This window comes from Pteropus medius, unplaced genomic scaffold (genome assembly GCF_902729225.1).
Source record: "Pteropus medius unplaced genomic scaffold, Ma_sr-lr_union100, whole genome shotgun sequence".
Taxonomy (NCBI): domain Eukaryota; kingdom Metazoa; phylum Chordata; class Mammalia; order Chiroptera; family Pteropodidae; genus Pteropus; species Pteropus medius.
Window position 1 is genome coordinate 21,111,074 of NW_024356249.1, and position 16,817 is coordinate 21,127,890.

The 16,817-nt window shown below is 31.3% G+C and overlaps 1 protein-coding gene and 1 pseudogene across 1 annotated transcript in view; one reads left to right on the top strand and one right to left on the bottom strand.

The window, feature by feature from the left end:
- Window positions 1–16,817, bottom strand: part of FOXP2 (forkhead box P2) — a 518,125-nt gene that overhangs the window by 247,436 nt on the left and 253,872 nt on the right. The window lies entirely within an intron of this gene.
- Window positions 9,927–10,102, top strand: LOC120601014 (ATP synthase membrane subunit DAPIT, mitochondrial-like; annotated as a pseudogene).

Consider the following 16,817-nt stretch of genomic DNA (forward strand, 5'->3'; position numbering starts at 1 on the left):
TTCTATTTATTTTAATCAGCATTTTAATAAATACACAGGCTTGAAGATAATCCCAATTTCTTTTCCTGAAGTCTAAATACAGTCTTACATTACTTTAGTAATCCAAACTCCAAGCCAGATAAAGAATATAGTCCATCTTTGGGGATGTGAAATAGTGAGACACAATGTTCTTCTGTAGATATCACTTGAGTTTTGCTCCAGAGTTGCAACTAATCATAACCTCAATACCATATCCACATTCCTTTTTTTTATAGCCATTTTTGTATATATTGTTTCTTTCTATCCTAAAATGTAAATTCATTGAGAGTGGGATCTATTTCTAGTTTAATATTGTATCTACTAACATGATCTGCACACAGTTAAAGCCTTTAAATAGTTGCCTAAATGAATAAATAAAATACTTAACGGATGAAGGTGACAACAGTCTTTTTTTTTGACTATTGCTACATTCATATATTGTCTACCTACTGCACACTAGCAGTACTCTTGAGAGGGATATTTCAGAGAGAGAATAGTTGACAAATGCAAAACAAGAGAACCACTCATCTGAGGCCATAATGTGAGAAGGATATCTTTTCTGAAGGCAGTGGTAATTTTTTTCTTAACACATGCTGTCTATTATTCAAAAGTGAACTCTGCTAGTATACCTGCAGTGATCAATCTCATATGCACTCCCATAGTTTATATGGCTAAGGGTAAAAGAAATAAATTTCATCACATAAAGCAAAAACACAAATTTGTATTGAACATCTACTACATCCAGGTATATTATAAATATTTTACATGCATTATCTCTAACTCTTGCACCCAGCTTTAAAAATAGATAATAATATTCCCCTTATTACAAATTGAGGAAACTGGGACTCACATAGGTTAAGTTGCTCAGGGTCAAACAATATTTATCCAGTCTTCAAATCCAAGTCTTTTTTTACTCAAATGCCCGTGTTCTTTCTGTTATGCCACAATGTTCCCTAATCAACTATTTTACAAACCATCTTCTTTGCACAGAGTACTATGGTAGATGTGGTGTGTAGGCAGGAGAGGAATTCATAGTAAAACACAACCTAGGCTCTGCCCTGAAAATTTCTAAATAAGTAATATAGATAAGATATGGATCTTATCTAGCCTACCTAGACTACAAGTTAGAATATGATAAGTACATTAAAAGAGTACAAAGGCCATGTGGTGTGAGTTCTGAACTCTGAAAGATCATCCTGGGAGATCAAAGAAGCCTATATGGAGGGGATCCCAGGATTGGAAATGGTCTCTCAATGAATAAGCAAAATTTCTGTAAAAGAAAATATATTTGATAATGCTCTGAACAAAGAGATGCAAAACTAAAAATATGATAAGCTATATCTTAAGACTGACAATGATTCAGATTAACAGGAACATACTCAATGAGTCAGTGAGTAGTGGAGTACCTAAGAGTAAGTTAGATTTGAAATTGATGGGATTCCAATGTCAAAAGGAAGAGTCTGAATGCTATTCCTTAGGCAATGAGAGTATCAAAATTGTTATCAAAGCTGGAGAGTGATGAGTTTAGAGGTATTTTAAGAAAGTTAACTTTGACCTGTGTATAAAACGAAACCAGAAAGAGCTGGAAACTGGAGAAGGGAAAATCAATTGGAAAAAAATCTTAATAATAATCTAATGTGAGTACTATTATTTTATTTTACAAAGTGAGAAACTGAGGCAGAGCCAGATTAAGTAACTTGCAAGGGTGACACAGCCAGTTAACAATTAGTATGGGGAAATAAAAAGAGTTAAGTATTCAGGTAAAAAAAATTCATATGAAGAAAAAAGGTTACAGAGTCAACAAAATATTCATTAAAATGTATCAAGTTTATTCTATCCTGTAAGTAACTTTCATTTTTTTTTAAGTTTTTTAAAGATGAGATAAAACTATTTTTGTCTTATAGACAATGCAGAAAGATTATAATACAACAAAGAGATTTTTAAATATCTATAGCTAAGCTTAGTATTGTATACAGTCCATCCCTGGATCTGACTTCAGTAAGAAATAATTTCACCGAGTGTCTGAAGAGGAGGTATCCAAATTGTAAAATAATTATCTCAGGAGAAAAAAAAAAAGCCAGTGAAAATTTGTAATTTATTAAACAAGTTTTAGACATTTAATTGCTATTAGATCCTTAAAAACAGTATCATTTTTAAAAAGTCTAAAAAGTGTTGATTCAAACTTAAAAATGGTCAAAATTTTCCAGTAAAAGATATCAAAACTGTTAAATCAATGGTAATTAAGTAAATAGGTAACTTTTCTCTAACCAAATAATTCACTCTCACATTTAAGGGATTGCTTCATTAATGAGAAATGGTAGAACTCTTTAGAGTTACAGCAAAAGAAAAACCAAAGGTTATCAATAAGGCAATGAAAAAAAACTAACACTTACTATAGTAGACCATGCAAAAATGAAGGTTTGCTTTCTTCTTGCTGCTTTAAATTTATAATTAACAAGTGCTTTTCCTTAAATATGAGATCATCAATGTTATTAAAAGATAAGACACATTCAATATATTACTTAAGGAGGTTGGAAACATGAACACTGTTAGCTATTATGTGCAAGATATGAATTAGAATACTGATATATTTTACACTTTAAGATTTTCAGAAATAACAGCAGCAAACTATTCTTACATAAATGTTGACTTAAAATAATCAAGGGTATAAAATAAGGGTCAAAATTTTATTTTAAATTTTGGCAGCCCAATCTTCTAATCAGGCTATGTCATAATATATTTATGTTTTTGATGCCCTTTTTATGACAAAAAAATAAACATAAAAATAAGAATAATTTGATGCCAAATGTGAATACCAACGTTCATAAATAAAACAAGTATGTAAATAAAGCATTTCAATCACCATTATGACTGTTATATTTTACAAATAGAACATTACTGAAAAATTTTATAAAGAATTCTTTTGTTTTATAAAGAATAAAACAGAAAGAAAAATAGTTTTATAATATTTGAAAATTAAAATATTTTATATCCTTTTAAACAAATTTTTTAAAAACGTGTTAAACATGTAAATCTTATTTGTAAAATACCATAAATAAATGTCAAAAGATACAAAGCAATATTCAGAAATAAAATAGAGGACATATACTTTAGAAAAACACTGCTCAATAATGTAATTATTTGCATTAGCACTTCTCACTATCGAAAACATTTTTCTTGTCCATTTTTTGAAAACATTTCTAGCAGTTTTAGGTGAAGAACCTAAGATGATAAAGGCCACAGTGCAGACTACTGTTAGCACCAGGTTTGACACCATTGCATATGTTGTGAAGCTAGCGGACACTTTCACAGAAAAAAACACTGGTACATCAATATAGCAACTGCAGTGCTATTTGTTAATGATACTAAAACACCTTCTTGGTGGTCTGATACTTGATTGTTCTATTAGTAAAGCAAGTTAAATTGTAATTCAGACTACCTTTTAGATATCACTAAACTTTCCATGATTATTTTATTTACTATTTATAAATTTATTTTGCAAATTGTGAAAATTATATCAAGAATGTAAATAGAAGTGTCTCACACATTTAGACAGTTTTCACACTTTACCTTTCTGTGATATACAAAATTTGCATACAATATAATCTGATTTATTTCCATTTCACTTGCTATTAACTCTACCTTTTCTCTCTTATTATCTTTCCCTGTTCTTTCTCTCATTTCCCTCTTTGTCCTTCCTTCCTCCCTCTCTCTTTCTCTTGTTCTCTCTCTACAAGTTAACAGAACGAGCAGAAATAAAATTCTCAAAAAATAATGCTTAAATGCTTCCAACTTTACTTGGCCAGAATTTAATGGCAATGTTTACCTAAAGTAACACAGGAAAAGATACTCTATAGATAAAGTAAAAGACAGACTTATAGACATGGGAGGGAGGGAAAGAGAAGGGAGGTAGGAGGGAAAGGGAAAGGGAATGACAACAAGAAAGAGACTCAACATATGAGGAATGTATTTATGCTTTACAAGAGACAATATGGCCTGTACTTTTTCTTCCTCTAGAAAGGAAAAACACATTTGGGATATTGAAAAACACTTTCTCTTTTCCGTTTAATTTTGACTCAATTCTTTTTCAGAATAGAAATAGAAATAGAAATAGAAAGTAATACATAATAAAAGAGCAGTTTCCTAATTTTTAACAACTACTTTTACAATGCATGGTGTTTTAATAAGTCTTATATAATGGATATCTGAAAATAAAGTTAAAATGTGTACAAGAAGGATTCAAATCAGAATAATGAAATCACCACATTTAATTAAGTCTATCATGCCATGCATATGCAAACTTTGCACAAAAATATTAAACTACCCATGGTTATAAAATTAAAGCTTCACTTTCAGTTGAGTTAAAGTTAAAAGTAACTTTAATTATTTTTCAAGACTATAAACAAAATTAGTTTATTGTACAATAAACTAATATATGTGCCAAAGCAAACCTAGCAAAAACATTCCTGGCACAGAAAGCTTTGAGCTTATTTTAAGTGGAACAGGGAAAAATTAACCCTACATATAGGTACACTTGATTTTTAATTTGCTAAAACTTTGACAACAGTGCTTTAAAGTAGTTTGATTTTCACTTTACCAATTATACTTATCATATATTGATTGCTGCATATATAAATCATACTTCTTTCTATGAATACATGGTCTCACTGGACTATCTAAATATCCAGTTATCTATTACTAAAATTGTCAGGTGTCTGTCATAGACAAGGTCTTATTTTTCAACTAAACATATTTTAGAAATGCTGACTAAAACATAAAAAAAAAAATCAAGGTTATCAAAGAAGGGCTACTCATAAGACAAATTGTATAGGTACATTATTACAAAGAGAGAGGAGGAGAACAAATAGACTAAATACATTCTCCAAATATTAAAAACAAAAACACAGAAGTCTCATATCAGAAATTTTACTCTCATAAAAATTTTGTTAATCTAATGAAAAGAATACTGTGGGTCATAGATATCAGTAATAGCAACCCTAAGTAACCATGTATATCACTTACACTTTGATTAACTACAACTATTTTTATTTACCCTTTAAACACTACTACTTCTTACCAGTAGGCAGCACTGTTACATTTTTTAGTTGTTACCAATGTTAATGTCACACGTGCCATATGTAACTTATTACACATTATCTGACTTTTGCTTGCATTTAGCCTCATTATATTGACTCCATGCTATTTATCTTGTAGATATTCTTCTCTTCCTAAAAGCAAAATTAGAACTAATAATAAAAAATCAGCAATGTCACATATAGTATACATGAACATCAAACAGAAAGTGTGTAATTAATGAATGCTATTTCTTCACTAGTTAATACTTTAATCTTTATTATAATTTAAAAGAAACTGCAATTAAGTGTAGTGTGAAATTGATTTAACGAGTTTAGTATAAAATATTTTTCATTTCTGATGTTATATACTCACTAAACTATTACGTTTATAGAAGGATTATATGGACCTTAATATTAAAATATTTATTTTTTAATTACCTATATATCCTCTTAGAAAAATGAATTAAAATATAATAAATTATTTAAAAATCCTTTATACAAAATTCATTAGGGAAAATGCCAATAACAACACTTGTAAACAATTTATATTTTACAACTTAATAAGAGGCCACCTATTCACTTGATGGAATCTATCCTACTTTAACCAAAATTATGATTTTCTACTTCATCAAAAAGCATGTAAATGTAAAACAGGCCAACATTAAAACATATTAAGAAAAATTCCTTGGTTCCTCCACTAACTAATCAGAGATACACAAAAAAGGACCTTTTAAGTTTAATGATACCTGCTCATTAAATGATGCTAAACACTAAAATATCATGAACAGCAGGGAATTTCAGTTTACATTAGAGAAAAAAAATAAAAGGGTAAAAATGACTGAAGTTGGTCAGCTCAAGCTGATAGGGCACTTCAAATGAATGACAGAAGAATAAAAGAGACACTCTAGGTTAAATTAGGTTCTCCTATTCCTTTTCTTGAAAGTGCTTAACTTCACAAATTTTATTTGAATTAGCTAAACTGCCAAAATCAAAGCAGATATAAAGTTAAACAGGCAACTACACTTCACAGTAGTTTACCTATTATACAATGAGTAAAATCTTAATTTTAAAAAAAGTGATTTTGATTTTTAAATGTGTGTATTCCTTTTCTTCACTGAGGCAATTGATGTGCTTCATTTCTGAGAAAACACTGCTACAAAGATTAAAAATATGCAAAGCTTCAGATACAATTTCATACAATTTTATTCTTTCATATATGTGAAACAATTTCCTTCCAAATACCAATATCTGATAATACTTAATAAAGTATTATGTAACCAATTATAATTTACTGCACAATATTTTTCACATACTTTTTAAAAAGTAGAACATTTTCCTTTAGTTTTTAACTTTTGATTTAGAATTCTCACTTACTAAAAGCATAGAATTTTTCCTTGCTTAAATCATATTTCCAAATTCTAATTTACATTTGCCAAACAGTGGCAATTCTCTAGGTAAACTGGACTAAATCTTGACAAAAGTGGTAATCATTTGTTATCAGCACCTCTCTTTCCATTCATTACTCCTTTCCCTCCGCTCAACTTAATTTCATCCTCATCTGCACTGTTTACTTTTTTTATAAATGGTAACACCATTCATAAAGTTACATACAGTATTAGCAAATTTACACTACCCTTCAAGGCAAACGAATGTCCATACAGGAAGGCAGAGAAAAGATGATTCTTCTCAACACAAAGAATAAGTGGCTGATTAATAAATGATATTGGCTTGTAAGAAGTATTTTAGTCCCAAGGGAATGCCCCTGAAAACTTCAAATCATACATTTATGCTTTTTGCTAACTTTAGTATGTATAACTGTTGTTATAGTCTGAATATTTATACCCCCACCCCATCTCTGCCTCCAAAAATCCATATGTTGATGGCATTGGGAGGTGAGGACTTTGGGAAGTGATTAGGTCATGAAGGTGGAACCCTCATGATGAGATTAGTAGCCTTATAAAAAAGATCCCGGAGAGATTCCCTCAACCTTTCAGCCATGTGTGGTTAAAATGAGAAGAAGGGCCTCACTAAGAAAGCTAGTTCTCACCAGACACTTAATCTGTCAGTGCCTTCATCTTGGGACTTCCTAGTCTCTAGAAGGGTGAGAAATAAATTTCCGTTATTTATAAGCAGTTTATGGTATTTCTGTTATAACAGTTAAATAGACTAAGCTATAAATTGAGAGGAACTGGAGAGGGCTCTCTCCTAATAGGACCTTTTCATAAAAGGTGGATAATTTCCTTATCACTTTAGAATATTTACCAGTATTTTCTAGGAATTTATAACTGTGCTTCGTTTAGCCCATTTAATTTAATTAATCATGAATTTAAAAATGTGGAAAACATAAAGGTAAGAGTAAAGTATGGTTTCCTCATATCACCATCATAGCATTTCTCAACTACTCCACAGAGCACAAGTTACCCAAGATAGTCTGCAATAAATACGTTCCACGGTATAAAAAAAAAAAAAAATTGAGTCTCTTGTAGTTGCACAGTCAACTTATAAAAGGCTGTGAGAACTGTAAAAAATAATGATTTCCTTTTTTCATTAGTTAACTATTAAATCCCATATATGTACATTAGTGCTTTGGGAAACTATTTTGCAAGTTTGAGTCTTAAGAATTCCTTGCAAATGTTCTACCCAATCTCATATCAACAAAACTCTGATAAACTAAAAGCTCTGAGAAGCAAAAGGTGTTTTTTGTTTGTTTGTTGTAATTCAGTTGATAAAAGTTGACCTAACTTGAATTCGTATAGCAACAAAGCACAAACTAAACTGACATTAATAGAATGTTTGTATGCATATATTTCACTAAAGATATGTCATTATGTTTGATTATAAGATACTGCTCTGACTCTACAGGGGCCATTACATAATATACAGAATACCTACCATATTACTTTTCTTTAATCCAAAGAATTCTGAATTCTGAAATGTTATCTCCAAGGATTTAGGACAAAAGATTGTGGACCTGTATTGTGGACCTAAGCAGGTCAAGAACATAAATGCAGTTGGTAAGGAAAAGAGTCAGAAGAACAAACAAATCACTTGCATAAGACATGTTGCAGGATTTTTGTAATGGCAAAAGTCTAGAATATTCTATAACAAATTAGATGGTTTGAGTGAGCTTATTTACACCAGCCCACATAGTGCCAAGCACATAGTAAATCATCAATAAATATCTGTTTAATGAATTAGTTAATTGAGAAAGTCTAATGCTGACTTTGTGTAAACTGTTTAAGATTGGTGGATATTTATTTTTTTTACATAATATCTCTAGAGGTAGAGACTCTAGAGCTTCTCTTGAAGGCATCTTGACTATAAAAATATCATTCCTTGTAACCAACTACTTCTGCTTTAATTTTGTCTTTCTCTCATAGAAAACATGTATTAGAACTGGAAAAATAAACTCAATATTTAAATTTCTTCTCTTAGTTAAACAAGTCAGACCTATTTAGTCTTTCCTCTAGAAATGATATCTTAGAAACGACATGTAACTCTTTCATTTTACTCTCTTCGCTTTCTCTATATCCTTTTATTTTTGAGTTACAACCTAAGCTGTACACAGTATTTTTAGAAGTATGCTATAAATAACATTCAATTCACTCTGATTTCATTTCAAATGCTAAAGTTTGCTATGCTTTGCCTTTAGCCACAGACGAGAGATCAGTACAGTACAGAGAGAAGGGCAAGGGACAGCCCTGGCCTTTGGCTCCACCTCAAAAATAAATCACTGAACTGCAAGACAATTACAAGCCTGAGACAGTTTTCTCTACTATTAACGTGGGAATGGCAATACTTACCCAGCAGCATTGTTTGAAGGGCTTGCAATGAGTTAATATATGAAAGGTGCTTGATAGGAAATAAGGAAAGAGATGTGATGGTAGAGGGGAAAAAGAGAAGATGGAGGGGACTGGGGACTGAAAAACTTGATGTTTTATGACCCTAATCTCTATAATTCAATGCTTTTAAAAAGCAAAAGTTTCAGCACAAACTTTCTAAAAGGATATGTATTAAAATGTTAATGGTGGTTTTCTCTGGGTAATAATATTAATAATTTCTATTGTTTCCTTAATATTCCTCCACATTATTGGAATCTATGATGATAGGTGTGTATTACTTTTAGAATTAGAAGTTAAATACATTTTTATTTTAAGAAAAAATGTTTCAATATTTAAAGTTTTAACTATGTGTAAAATTAATTCATGAGCTTCTTATTCCTCAAAAATTCTAGAGAAATGAGCTTTTAATATAAATAAAAAATTACTAGAAATGAGGGGAGCTTTACCAAATCTGTTCAAATTTTATTTTGTTGCATAACACCCTGCTCTCCTCCCCCACCAAAAAATTCCTTAACTATGAATGTTCATCTCATATTACTTATATTAATATATTTTAAAGTAGTTATTAATAAAGCAATGGTATGCCTCTGTTGTAATTTATTTAAAAATTACTAGTGTATTTGGACTTATTCTTCATTTTCATTGGTCTTTTGTATATTTTCTTTCGAAAGTTGTTCACAGTTTTTCCGTTTTCTATTTTGGTGTATTTTATTGATTTTAGAGGATGTTTCTATAACTATTAAGGACATTTAACTTTTGACATATTTCTTGCAAATATCTTCCCAGTTTATTTCATTTTTATATAATATGACCCTTTTCTCTTTGTGGTTCCTTTAATTTCTTCCTTATTTAAAAGCATTTTCTCAACCCAAGATTAAATTATTATTTGCATAATTTTGGTTAAGTATTAGATGGCAATTTTTCATTTAATTAAATATATTAAGAATTTGAAACAGCCTATGGAACTTGTTCCTTTTGCAAAATTGAAATCATGGCAGGTCCAGAAACTGATACCCAATTTCATTCACTGGTATCAAAAAATATTTCAACTCTTATATTCTCACAGGTAGAATAAATTGTGTAATGGCCACAAACAGAGGCACTGCTTTGCTGGTCATATACTTCAAGTTAAGGTCTAAAAAATCTTCAGCTATAAAAGCAACATAAAAGGATTCTAAACTGTACCTCATCTGTTAGCTTCCCATGCCTGGAAAAGCTAATATCAACATATCATTTGATACTCAATTTGTACAATAAACTATGAACCTGGAAAAAAGAATTTGACATAGTTTTGAAGAGTATGACTTTTTAATGAAAATAGCTAATTTACTTGACTTTTATTGAAAATCTATCCCTTTGCTCAGTTTAGAATGCTTTCCTCATTATATGTTAATTTTAAATAAAAGATTTATTATAATTCTTCCCCCAGTCTGTGTTAATACAATCACTCTCTACCCAATTTCTCAAGAAAAAAGAAAAGGAAGAGAAAAGAAAATAAAGAAAAGAAAGAAAAAAAAAAACTAAGTGTTATCTTTGAGGTTTTGCTTCTTTTTCCTCTTATGGAATGTCCTATCTCCCTTTTCCACTTTACAATCTATTTCAATATGATTCTTTGGCAGCGCTTTAATCATATTCATCAGAAATTACTTCTCCCTCCTTGTATACTACTATATAGCAGTACTAGTACTATACTTTTTGGGTTGACCCATTAAAACACTGGTTAGCATATTTTATGTGTGGGTGCCTTGCCATTGTAATAGATTAAAAATATCCAATAAAAATGCAGCGAATGAATGGCTATTTTGCCTACCATCAATTCTAGTTCTCACAGAAAACCTATGAAAATACTGCCATCATCACAAACTTACAAAAAAAGCTGCAAGTTTGGTACAGAGAAATTTTTTCCTGAGCTACTGGAGAGTAAGTTACCAAACTTATGCCCCATCACCTCTAAACACTTCAGTGTATATTTCTAATGATGAAAAATGTCCCCTACATAACCATCAAAATCGACAGTGATACATTTCTTCAAAATGGCCTTCAAAATCGACAGTGATACATTTCTTAGCACCCCCTGATATTCAGCCTCCTGTCAAGTTGAGTCACTTGTCCTAATAATGTCCTCTGTAGCAAAAGAACTCAGTTCAGAATCACTCATTGAATTAGTTTTCACATCTCTTTAGTCTGCTCCAGTCTTGAACAGTCTGGTCTCTCTTTGATTTTCATGATCTTGACACATTTAAAGATTAAAAGGCCGGTTGTTTTATAGATATCTCTTAATTTTGTTTTGTCAGTGTTTCTCACGGTTACACCTTTGGCAGACATAATACAGAAGTAATACTTTGTTTTGCTCATTACATTCTATCAGATGGTAAATGATTTTATTGTATCCCTTACGGTGTGCATTTCGATCACTTGATTAAAGTATTATCTGCCAGCCTTCTCTGCCAGCCTTCTCCACTGTAAAATTATTATTTTCTTTATAATTAATAAACATTTTGTTGGGAGTTATTTTGAAACTATATCAATATCCCATTCCTCTATTCTTCATCAAACTTTTAGTTTATATGTGTGTATTCATATTTCCTTCTTTAGTAAATGGTTTAAAATTACTTACTTTATAATTAAATTACTTTATAATTATTACTTTGACTTCTCTTATGACAAGCAGAAGCCTCATCAAATTAGTTTCCATGTCCTTGTAGCTTTTTCCAATCATTCTTTAAGTTTTCCTTATTTTTTGGCACAAAGCTCATTTTCTAATTTCCTTGCCCCAGTTATACAATGAGGCATTTCTCCAAGGATCTCAGATTCCTTTTAGAAGAAACTGATATTTAGAAAGGAAGATCTGGTTCCTAGGTGTACTAATTGCTTTTAGGGTATTGATGTTTCCAGGACTTCCCAGTGAACAAAGTTAGAGAATATATGTTATATATTTACATCCACAGTGATTTCTATATCTTTATCCATAACTTTATCCATAGAGAAGAATTCACATGTAATTCCAACAACATAGGGTTTATCCAAGTTATCTCCCTTTCCATATTTGTTCCTTGGACAATGAGAAACCTAGCTCCCATATCCTTAATATATTTACTTATTTGAAACATCCCTTGTGTACAATTCATTTCTCATCTTCACCTCTACTGTTCTGCTTGGAGGCCCTCTTCTCTAGGCTTGGCCCCAAACAATCATGCAAGGCTGTTCTTCCACATGGGTGTCCTCTTCATGCTGCTGAGCTCTGACACCTGTACCTTTCTGTAGATATGCCCTTACCATTCTTCTATGGCTTTGACTCCCTACATCATGCAACTCACCCCATCTGGACACCATCTTCAGCCCATTCATCCTCCGACACTCCATGCCAGTCTGCCCTTCCATATGGATGCCCTTCTTTCTGCAGTCAGGTTCTAACTCTTTGAGCAGACACCTTCTTTTCTTTGAGAGACACCTTCTCTCCTTTGCAGACACCTTCTTCACCCTGCCTGGGCTCCGATAACCTGCACTGAGTTAATGTCTTAACTTCTAAAATGAAGTACATTTTAAACAGAGTGTATTAAGTTAGTATTTATGGACAGTTCCATTACTATTGTCAGTCATAGAAACATTAATCAATCCCTTAGAGTAAGCCAGGCGCTGTGTTAGGTTCTGCAGACCCCATGGTGAACAATGTTATATGGTGTTCCCTGCTCTTGTGGAGCTTATCTAAATTGTGAAAGACAGATATTGACCAATACATCACTAAAAAACCATGCAATAGCAGTACTCAAAATTTTCATTTGAATCTTTCCCTTGTTTTCATATAAGCATACTCTCATGAGTAAAATACACAGAAAAAATATCTGAACCAGGACCCTTAATCTAAATACTCACACAGGCTAAGTAGATGTTTAACCTAGTGAAGAAGCAAGGTAGGGATTTAGCAATATGGCAGATGCATATCCAGTCTAAAGGGACACGTTGCCACATGGAATGCAGGCTTAGTGTTGCCAGAGCTTCATATATTCCTAAAGAAGGAAGATTCTTAAATGCTGAAAACCAATTTAAAAAATATGGGGCTAAACAAAAATGTATGAGGATTTGGGCTGCAAGCCACTAGTTTGCAATATACAACAAAGGGTGAAGCCTAGGTTTGTGATGATACAATTTAATATTGCCAATTCAAATCTTATGTAATTTCTCATAAGCAAATTCAGGCACTGCTCCTGAACACCACCTTTCTGGAATGTGTAACCTACCCAGCAGGTGGTATTTGATAGTGAAATTCAGGAGTGCTTACCTTCATAAATTTTGTTACATTTCATCTTCATATAATAACATTTATTATTTTGTCTCTTTCAGTTGTAACTATGTTGTTCAAATTAACTATATTACATGCTTTCTTCTACTTTTAAATTCTTGAATTTTTTGTATATACCTTGTACTTATGTTGTTTTGTAATACTTAAGCCACAAAAACCTTTAATTGTCACTAACCCTTCTTTGAACTTCTTATGCTTTTCCTTACCATAAATGAGTAAGTTATTCATGGTTTAAATCTTGTTTGATATTCTATGGTCTGTTTGAAATTTCTTCAAGCTAAAATCATCTTTGTGCTGCCATATGGTGTTTGAACACAAGTGGGGATTGATCAGTAATTTGTTCACATGCCCTTTCCTATGAAAATAGTTTCTTGTGAAAAATCTTCCCTTTTGGAGAAGAAAAAGAGAGATTCTTAACACTTTAATTTTTACAAAAGGCTGTCAACCTTAAAGTCTGCCTATTTGATCTCTAAGGCATACGATCCATATTGAGTCTTTAACTCAGCATAACTTTTCTTTAGGTCCTAGTTACCTTCACATATTTGGGGCTCAACTGTCATCTAGAACTTTGTTCAGAAAAGCAATCTATTCATTTCTCTAGCAAGAATAAGATTGTTCCTTAGGAGTCCTTAGAAAACTGCATAAATGGGCTATGTTGTTTGGGTCTATTACAAAACAAGTTTTACCTTGTTGCACTTTGGAAAAGTACCTCTATTCTATCAGGATGTAATAAACAGCTTTCGGTTAGCACTATCATGTTCACTATAACTATGATGCAGTGGAAAGCGTCTATTACATCACTCAGAAAAAGCTGGTCGTAGACAAAGAGAGTATAGTAAATTTGGCTTAAGACAAATTTGCAGCCCACATTTAACAATTATTGTAGCACTCTATTCTTATTTTGTATCGATCTTCACTTTCTACTCTCATTTATAAGATTTAAGGTTCTAATAATTTTTTATTTTACAGTTCTATTTTACCGATATATTCTTATAAGCTGTGTGGCAAAATTTGGCCTTAAAGATTACAGGCAAATGAACTTAACATAATCACTAACAATTTCCATCTATTTTTCTTTGATGAATCTAGTACTTTATAACATTTTCATGCTTTCTTACTACCTTTTCTCTATGCTATAAATTCTCTAAATCTCAATATTAGCTTGTTAAGAAGTTTAAAAGGAACAAAATAACAAGCTATTGCCTATGGAAGAAATTCAAGAAATGTGACAATGATCTCCTTTCTCTCTAACAGTATGTTTTTACCAAATTTGGGGAGTTCACATATTATAAATTTTGGAATGTGACTATCAGAACTCCTGCTGGTAACAGTAACTCTATATTTAAAAACAAAAAAAAATCAAGAAAGATGAAATGGGAAAACTCCAAAGTAGTGGCAAGGAAACAACAAGATCATTCAATTTTAACTCCTCAGAAGTTTCACATTTCAATAACTCTACTTCCTAAGAAGGGCTATGATTTTAAAACGCAAAACTCTTAAGGAGGAAAAAATAAATAAATAAAAAGAGAGATGGCTTCCTTGTCAATTAAATAGTAAACTGTCAGATGGCAAAATCTTGTATTTTAAACCATTCAACAGACATAGAATAGAACTGAAATGTGTGATAACAACTAGCCTAATAGTGAAGCTCATTTTATAATTCAGCACTGGGTAATGGAGGCCACCTGCCAAATCTGGTGAGAGCATGAGAACACCTGCTTAATAGATAAAAAAAGCTCTTCAAGGAAGCTAAAGTGAAATAAATATGATCTAGGAGATTTGAATAACTGGTTGACTAAACTTAAATCTTTTGTCAAGTCTTGTTTTAACTGATTTTGCTTGTCAGTGGCATTAATCTTGCAACTTTTTCCTGTTAAGTTGTATATTAAAATATGAGTATTGACTATTGGGAACTACATATTTGAAACTTTAAGGTGAATTTTTAAAAAATGTAATTGAAATAGAATGTTAGGAGAAAGCAATTATATTGTGACAGGTCTTTATGAATTTCAAAATATTTTATTGTTCTGATAGTGTGTTCTAATTCTCTTTTTCTCTGTGTTTCTTTCTCTGTCTTCGTTTCTATATCTGTCTATTTATTCAACAGCACTAACCCAAAAAAATAATTTTAATTAGTTTACTTGGTCTGTCACCTAAGAAACTATGCTAGGATTTTATTAAGAAATGGTAGCTTTTATAATAATTTACAAGAATATTTTTTACTGTGAATATTTTCATGACCACTAAAAAGTTTATAACCTTCTATTTACTAGTAAAAGTGTTTTGTGTGTCCATTGAGTTTGCTAACTTTTCTTGAATATTTACATTTTAGTCAAAATTTTATTATTCAACATGTAGTGAAAAAATATAAACTTATGGGCCAGAATCTCCTTAATACTATTAAAAAAAAACTTAAGCAAAGTATTACATCTAATTTCTAACCATATCCCAACAGCAATCATGTGTATTCCATTGAGAAAAAAGGAAATTCTTAACAACATAGAACTGACTCATGTACTCCAATCCCTGCTTACAATGCAATTACATCAGCATTGTACTACGTGGCATGTCAGAGTGAAAATGGAATATAATTTCTTCAAGAGAATACTTTTTAACTGATGTGCAATGCTGCAATGGAAAATTTGAAGATTAACATAATTTTTGCATGAAATAACTCTATTCCTCAAAATAGAGCTATTTTCAAAGACCATACGAATAACTTTTGTAAGATAAATAAGGAAGAGATTAATTGAATAAATGAATAAATGAATGAACAAAACTTGAGACGAAACTCTTATATTAAAGGATATCTCAGTCTTTGACATATTTATGTTTTCTTATCTATGTTTAAATTTGCATAAAATTACCTGTGAAAATAAATACTTTTGTAATGTACAGAAGACTGAGAAAATTGCTCCTCAAAATAATTTTTCTGATAATGTTAAGTTGTCCAATCTACTTTAATCATGTTAAATGTAAAATCGAAAACCACATTTGAAAGAAGAGATAGAAGATGATTATGTGCAATTATTTTTTGTTATTATACTTTTCTGTATTTTCATATCTCAACAGTAAGTACATATTTTTGTTGTATGAAAAAAAATAAAGAACTTTAAATATCACCAAATAATTATAATAAGAAGACTCCCTGATAAACAAATTCTCAGAAATAGCCCGAGGCCTCTGATCCTCAAATAGTTTTGGAAGTTCTCTCCTTTTTCTTTTTGCCTCTGCCTGGGGTTAGCATTCTTTTTCAGTATTTTTCCTACTTATTAAATATAAATCTGGTTCATCATGGCATCCTCAAAAGTAAAACCATTAAAAGTAGAAGAGAAGAAGGAAGACTATGAACAGTTGCTTCCACCCTCCCCTCCCATGGTTATGTTTCCTCCCCTCCCATGGTTATGCTTCCTGGCTCCTTTCATGACACTGATATGGTCCAGGTGAAGCCCTTTGCTCTAAAGTAGCTTTTAGGACCTATATGACCTAAGATAACCAACACCTAGTTTTCCTCTTAGTTCTAGAATGTTCTGCCTTTGGTAAAAACAAACAAACAAACAAACAAACAAACAAAACAAAACA